Below are 7,732 nucleotides of genomic sequence, written 5' to 3' on the forward strand. Positions count from 1 at the left end.
ATCATACACACAAATATCCAAATATCTAAATATAGCAAACACAGTTCAACAAACATACAAAATCTCTCTCTCTCTCTGTCTCTCTCTCTCTCTCTCTCTCTCTCTCTCTCTCTGTCTCTCTCTCTCTCTCTCTGTCTCTCTGTCTCTCTCTCTCTCTCTCTCTGTGTGAAAGCTCCAGGGAGAGTTGTTTCAGTTCTCTATTCTTTCTTCACTCTGGCGTTTTTTATTCATCTCTGAGGGAATAGAGTATCTACTACACACTGTATCTCACACTGTCCATCAGCGGCGGATACTGTACTGATTAGAGCTGCACGATATATCGTTTAAGCGTTGTCATGGCGATGTGCACATGCACAATAGTCACATCACAGCACATGTGATGATGTCACTTAAGGCAATTAAATGAAAGACATGTAAATGCTGATTAAAGGGCAGATTACTGTTGTTTTGCTGTTTTCCTCGGGTTTTTCAGAGCTCGGCGCTGACTCAGCTCTTGATTGGTCCGGGCGACGCGAGACTGTGGACGGGTGGGGGCGGTCTAGTGATGTCATGAGCCCTGGATTGTTTAATATTGCGATATATATCACCGAAAAAAGAACATTTGCAATGAAAAAATTTTGCAATATCGTGCAGCCCTAGTACTGATTTAAAGCGGAGATCTGGTGCTGTGATGATTTGTCTCTATACAGAGAGCTTCTCTCCAGCAGGCGGCGTTGTAGATCTGAGCGTTTTATCTGCCTCAATTATCTCAACAACAAGCCTTTCTCTCCAGTAATACTGTAATACTATTAAATTAACTGTTTTAAGTTTTTTATTTATAGTTTTCACACTGTTTCTGTGTCATAAACTGCTGTGGTTTTCCTTGGTCTACCTGTTCATCATCTGTGATTTAGTACACCAGTGACGACTTTCCTCTTCGGGACATTTAACACAGCTGTTCTGGTTATGAATAATATTTGTGCTCTAATGGTTCTGATTGATATATAATCTTCTCTCTGTTTTTAATGTTACTGGTACCTCCTCTAACTATAAAAGCTCAGTCTGAACAGATAAAACCCAGATCTGACACCGATTGTTTAGACATTCAGTGCTGTTAGTATCAGGACACACCTGCCCAAAAAACACACCTGAGTCACATGACCCAATACTTTTGCTAATAAGACAGGAAGTGCTATAGTATTTTCTGAAATGTGAATCAGAACCAGATATAAATACCTGGAAATAAAATCTGAAATGTTAAAAGTAAATACAAAAATGATATATACATTAGTTTAGTTTAGTGTGTAAACAGCTTAGCATGGAGCAGCAGCAGAGATTAGCATTAGTTAATAGGTGTATTCAGTATTATCTGGGTAATAAATCAGATTAAACTGCACCTGAACAGCCGTTCAGCTCAAACACTGGGAGTATAGGTTAGTATGGTTGATTCTGTCCAAATCTAAAGGTGATCACTATTTTTTACAACCGCCCAAAACAACCAAACCAAGAGTACAAACCAGCCAGAGTCCGATTTAACTGATTAAATAGTTCTGTGGTAAAAAGGCCCTTAAAGAACCCTTTTGGGTATTTTATTGGACCTTTGACTGGTTTAAATATGTTACCTTGGTAAAACCCTTCTACAGATGTTTCAATACAAAAACATTTACAATAGTTCAGATTTTTTATTCTATGAGCTTTTTAAACACTAGAGTTTCAGTCAGGCTCACCAGTTGAGCGAAAGTTCAAGTCAAAGTCAAAGTCAAAGTGGTTTTTATTGTCATTTCAGCTATATACAGAGTACACAGTGAAACGAAACAACGTTCCTCCAGGGACCATGGTGCACATAAACACAGTGTAGACAGAACAATAGTGCAACAGTACAAAAGTGCAGACAGACAATACAACACCATACAGACAAAGAATAATAAATATCAAGACAGTGTGCAAATTATGCAGTGTGCAAAAAGTGTGCAAAAAAGACCAGTGAGGTAGTAATTACTCTATTACACAGTGTGCAATAGAGTCCAGTGAGGTAGTAGGGTTTTTAGTGCTTTCCTTTTTCTGGGGTAAGTGGGGTAAGAGTGTGTGTGCATGTACAGAAAAACCATCAGTTCAGTCTCTGCAGTTGAGGAGTCTGATGGCTTGGGGGTAGAAGCTGTTGCAGAATCTGGTCGTGCTGGACCGGATGCTGCGGTACCTTCTTCCCGAAGGCAGGAGGGAGAACAGTTTGTGTGAGGGATGGGTGGGGTCATTCACAATGCTGGTTGCTTTGCGGATGCTGCGGGTGGTGTAAATGTCCGTGATGGAGGGGAGAGAGACGCCGATGATCCTCTCAGCTGTCCTCACAATACGCTGGAGGGTCTTGCGGTCAGAGACGGTGCAGGTCCCAAACCAGGCAGTGATGCAGCTGCTCAGGATGCTCTCAATGGTCCCTCTATAGAAGAGTGTGAGGATGGGTGGAGGGAGACGGGCCTTTCTCAGCTTCCGGAGGAAGTAGAGACGCTGCTGGGCTTTCTTGGCTGTAGAGCTGGTGTTCAGGGTCCAGGTGAGGTTATCTGCTAAGTGGACACCAAGGAACTTGGTGCTCTTAACAATCTCCACAGAGGACCCGTCGATGTTGAGTGGAGAATGGGTGTGTTGTGCTCTTCTGAAGTCAACAACCATTTCCTTTGTCTTGTCCACATTCAGGTGAAGGTTGTTGACTGTACACCTTCTTCTCCAGGTGGGTGAGGGAGAGATGAAGGGTGGTGGTGATGGCATCGTCCGTGGAGCGATTGGGACGATACGCAAACTGCAGGGGGTCCAGTGAAGAGGGCAGTCGTGTCTTGATGTTCCTCATGACTAGCCTCTCGAAGCAATTCATGATGATGGGTGTAAGTGCAACGGGACGGTAGTCATTGAGGCAGGACACTGTGGACTTCTTCGGCACGGGAACGATGGTGGTGGACTTGAGGCACGTTGGGACAGTGGCGCTGCACAGGGAGATGTTGAAGATGTCCGTGAGAACATCTGTCAGCTGGTCTGTGCACTCCCTGAGCACTCTGCCGGGGATGTTGTCTGGTCCTGCAGCTTTTCGTGGGTTGACTCTGCGCAGAGTGTTCCTCACATCCACTGCAGTCAGGCACAACACCTGCTCGTCCGGCTTGGGCATGGTCTTTCTCACCATCGTGTTGTTTTGTGCCTCAAACCGTGCATAAAAGTTGTTCAGGGCATCAGGGAGGGAGGCATCACGTTCACAGGACGGTGGCATTGTCCTGTAGTTGGTGATTGCCTGGATGCCCTGCCACATACGCTGCGCGTCACCCGTGTCCTTGAAGTGGCTGTGGATTCTCTGGGCGTGTGCGCGCTTTGCCTCTCTGATGGCTCTTGACAGGTCGGCTCTCGCTTTCCTCAGGGCCACCTTGTCACCCACTCTGAAGGCGGAGTCGCGGGTCCTCAGCAGCGCATGTACCTCAGCAGTCAAGGCTTCTGGTTTGGGCGTGTAGTGATGGTCTTGGAGACAGTGACATCATCAATACACTTGCTGATGTAGCCAGTGACTGATGCTGCATACTCCTCCAAATCAACAGAATCGCCTTCAGTAGCAGCCTCCCTAAACATGTCCCATGCAGTGCACTCAAAACAGTCCTGAAGGGCAGAGATGGAGCCTGCCGGCCAGGTTTTCACCTGCTTCTGAACTGGTCTGGAGCGTCTGATGAGTGGTGTGTATGTTGGAGTCAGCCAAACACACATGTGGTCCGAGAAAGCGAGGTGGGGGCGGGGCTCTGCCCGGTACGCGCTGGGGATGTTTGTGTAAACAAGATCCAACGCGCTCGCTCCTCTCGTTGCAAAGTTCACATGTTGGTGGAATTTAGGGAGCACTGACTTGCGTGGTTGAAATCTCCGGCGATAATAAACAGTCCGTCTGGGTGTTTGTTCTGCAGATCGCTGATAGACCGATAGAGTTCACACAGAGCCTCTTTGGCATTAGCACCAATGCTAGCGCTGGGTGGGATGTAGACAGCAGCCATTAGCACGGCGGAGAACTCCCGTACTAAATAAAAAGGTCTGCACTTGACTATCAGGAACTCCACCAGCGGAGAGCAGTGTTTGGCGACAGTCACAGCGTTGTTACACCATTCCGTGTTCATGTAAACACACACGCCTCCACCGCGGGTCTTCCCGGATAGAGCCGCGCTCCTATCCACTCTGAGCCCGGCTAGCTGAATGGCGCTGTCCGGAGTGTTGTCGTTCAGCCACGATTCCACAAAAACCAAAGCACAGCAGTCTCTGAACTCACGCTGGGTAGTTCGCTGGAGTCGGATGTAGTCCAGTTTATTGTTGAGGGAACAGACGTTTGCCAGAAAGAGCGATGGTATAGCCGGCCGGCTAGGACTAGCCTTTAGCCTCGCGCGGATCCCGGCTCTCTTTCCGCGCTTCCGCTTACGCTCGCACCGCTTGCGATGGCACTTCCGCTGGGCTCCGGCGTCAGGAAACACCGCAGGCTGCCGGCCTGGGTCTCTTAGCAGCTAAGCTCAAGTAGCGTCTGCAGGACCTCGTCCGGTAGCGTGTTGTCTGGCTGATTTCTACACTGTAGCAGGGTCTGGCGGTGGTAGAACATGTGCACGGGTGTTCCGATGCACATATTTGCAGGAAATAAACGGAAAAAACGACAAATAGTAACACAAAAGCAACATTTAACGGACCCGGAGCGGCCGCTGCGTGTTAACGCGCCGCCATCTTGGGATGTAAAGTCAAATTAACCAAATATTTGGCAACCAAAATTATTTGTACAGAAATGGCAAAAAAGTACTTGTAGTGAGTTTTTTCGGCTGAGTTAGAGCTCTGTATACCTGTAAAAACTAGGCAATTAGAATAACGTAGCTAAGCTACAACAAGCTAAGCTATCTAACAAATTAGTGCCAGTTCCAGCAGTATAAAACGTAACTCTGTATAGATTTATGTTCAGCTGCTGTAACTGTTTAACGGGTTAATGGTTTGGGTTTTCTGAGATGTTTTGAGATGTTCAGTAGAGTTGGGAGTGTGCCGATGTTTAGATACTCAGATCAGTAGAGTTATTATAGAGTTACTGAACTGAATTACTGTATTTGGTGTTTTAGGTGGAGATCAGTATTTCAGTTCTGTCGTTTTATGTTTGATGTTTCGCTTTTTTACATTCCTGCTCTTTCGTTCTCATCAGCTTTCCTTCAACTTCAACCCCTCGTATCCTCCTCTCTCTCTCTCTTTCTCTATCTCTTTTCCTTGTTTTCCTCTCTTTTCCTCCCCCTCTCTCTCCTCCATTAAGAATCCAGTCACACAGCAGTGCAGTGGATATTCCTCCATCCTCCACCTCCACCACGCTCCACAACCTCTCTCCCTCTCTCTCCCTCTCTCTCCCTCTCTCCCTCTCTCTCTCTCTCTCTCTCTCTCTCTCTCCCTCTCTCTCTCTCTCTTTCTCTCTACCTCTCTTTCTTTCCCTTGCTCTACCACTCTCAATCTTTCCTTCTCTCTCTCTCTCTCTCCCTCTCTCTGTCTTCGTTTCTCTCTGTCTCTCTCTCTTTCCTTCTCTCCCTTCCTATCCCTCTCTTTCTTCATCTCTATCACACTCTCTCTCTCTCTCTCTCTCTCTCTCTACCCCTCGCTCTACCACTCTCTCTATCTCCATCCCTCTCTCTCTTTACCAGCACTCTATCCATTACTGTAGGATGGGATGAGTACAGTAATTACAACTGATACTCACACTAACATTTGTGTTATATTTGTAAACCTTTCACAAATTAAATCGCAAAAATAACTTTAATGTCAGAAAGAGAGAGAGAGAGAGTGGTAGAGCAAGGGAGAGAGTGGTAGAGCGAGGGATATAGAAAGAGAGAGAGAGACGGAGTGGTAGAGAGAGAAAGAGAGAGAGAGAGAGGCAGAGTGAAGGAGAGGGAGAGAGAGGTAGAGTGGGGAAGAGAGTGGTAGAGTGAGGGATATAGAAAGAGAGAGAGAGAGAAAGAGAGATACGGAGAAAGAGAAAAAGAGAGTGTGTGAGAGGGAGAGAGAGTGACAGTATCTAAGCAACTACATCCATCTCCATGGAAACAAGTCCTACATCACTTCCTGTCTGTGAGAAAATTATTTAGTTCTTACACAATCTGTTTTTAGTGTGTGTGTGTGTGTGTGTGGGGGGGGGGGGGGGGTATTTGGGAGTGTGAGGCAGTGTGAGTTGGTAGTATGAGGTAGTGTGAGGTAGTGTTAAATAGTGTGTGGTAGTGTGAGTTGGTAGTATGAGGTAGTGTGAGGTAGTGTTAAATAGTGTGTGGTAGTGTGAGTTGGTAGTATGAGGTAGTGTGAGGTAGTGTTAAATAGTGTGTGGTAGTGTGAGTTGGTGTGTGAGGTAGTGTGTGGTAGTATGAGGTAGTGTTGAATAGTTGGTGGTAGTGTGAGGTAGTATGCGGTAGTAGGAGAGTGTGTGGTAGTATGAGGTAGTGTGTGGTAGTGTGAGTTGGTGTGTGGTAGTATGAGGTAGTGTTGAATAATTTGTGGTAGTGTGAGGTAGTATGAGTGTGTGTGGTAGTGTGTGGTAGTATGAGGTAGTGTTGAATAATTTGTGGTAGTGTGAGGTAGTATGAGAGTGTGTGGTAGTGTGAGTTGGTGTGTGGTAGTGTGTGGTAGTTTGAGGTAGTGTTGAAAAGTTTGTGGTAGTGCGGGGTAGTGTGAGGTAGTATGAGAGTGTGTGGTAGTGTGAGTTGGTGTGTGTGGTAGTATGAAGTAGTGTTGAATAGTTTGTGGTAGTGTGAGGTAGTATGAGAGTGTGTGGTAGTGTGAGTTGGTGTGCGGTAGTGTGAGGTAGGGGAGTGAGGGGGAGAATAGTATGTGTTAGGTATTTAATTTTGGTGAAAATGATGTTCACTCTGCAGTTCAGCAGATCAGTGCTGCCCTCTTGTGACCAAAGAAAGAAACACAGTCCTATAAACACCCCCACACTCCTGATCTGTACACTACTGCACTACCGCACACTATTTACACTATTTACACTGTTCACACTGTTCACACTATTAAAAAGCATTTTTATATAGATTATTATTATTATTATTATTATTATAATTTGAGAGTTAAGAACATTTATACCTGTTTAAGAGCCACTTTCACTAAGTTTCTGGATTATTGTAATAAAATCGGGGGTGTGGTTTCACACTTTGCTTCACCACGTGCCTCAAATATAAAATATATAATTACAAATATAAACATAAATCATATCATCTACAGGTTTACTCCCAGGAAGTCGGTCATTGGGTTTATTTCAATCCTGTTTATTTTCATCTTATCCACTTATTTACGTAGCAACACCATAGCAACCAAATAGCAACACTACAGCAGCATTGCCACAGCAACACCTTAGCAACCACCACCTGGTTGGTAGGTTACATCCCACAATTATAAAAACACCAATCTAAAGAAGCATGCTAATCAGTTTAGCAAAACTGATTACTGAGCATGAGCATATTATTTATAAATATAAAGATCAGCCATAGCAATTGCATGAGCATTAGCATCAGCAATAGCAATAGCATCAGAAATAGCATAAAGCATGAGCATTAGCATCAGCCATAGCAATTGCATGAGCATTAGCCTTAGAAATAGCTATAGCAATAGCAATCGCATGGGCATCAGCATGAGCTTTAGCATTGGCATTAGCAAAATCGATAGCATGAGCATCAGCAATAGCTTTAGCATTAACATTAGCATGAGCAATAGCATTAAGCAATAGCAATAACATCAGCAATAGCAT

Source organism: Astyanax mexicanus, chromosome 6, assembly GCF_023375975.1.
Source record: "Astyanax mexicanus isolate ESR-SI-001 chromosome 6, AstMex3_surface, whole genome shotgun sequence".
Classification (NCBI taxonomy): domain Eukaryota; kingdom Metazoa; phylum Chordata; class Actinopteri; order Characiformes; family Acestrorhamphidae; genus Astyanax; species Astyanax mexicanus.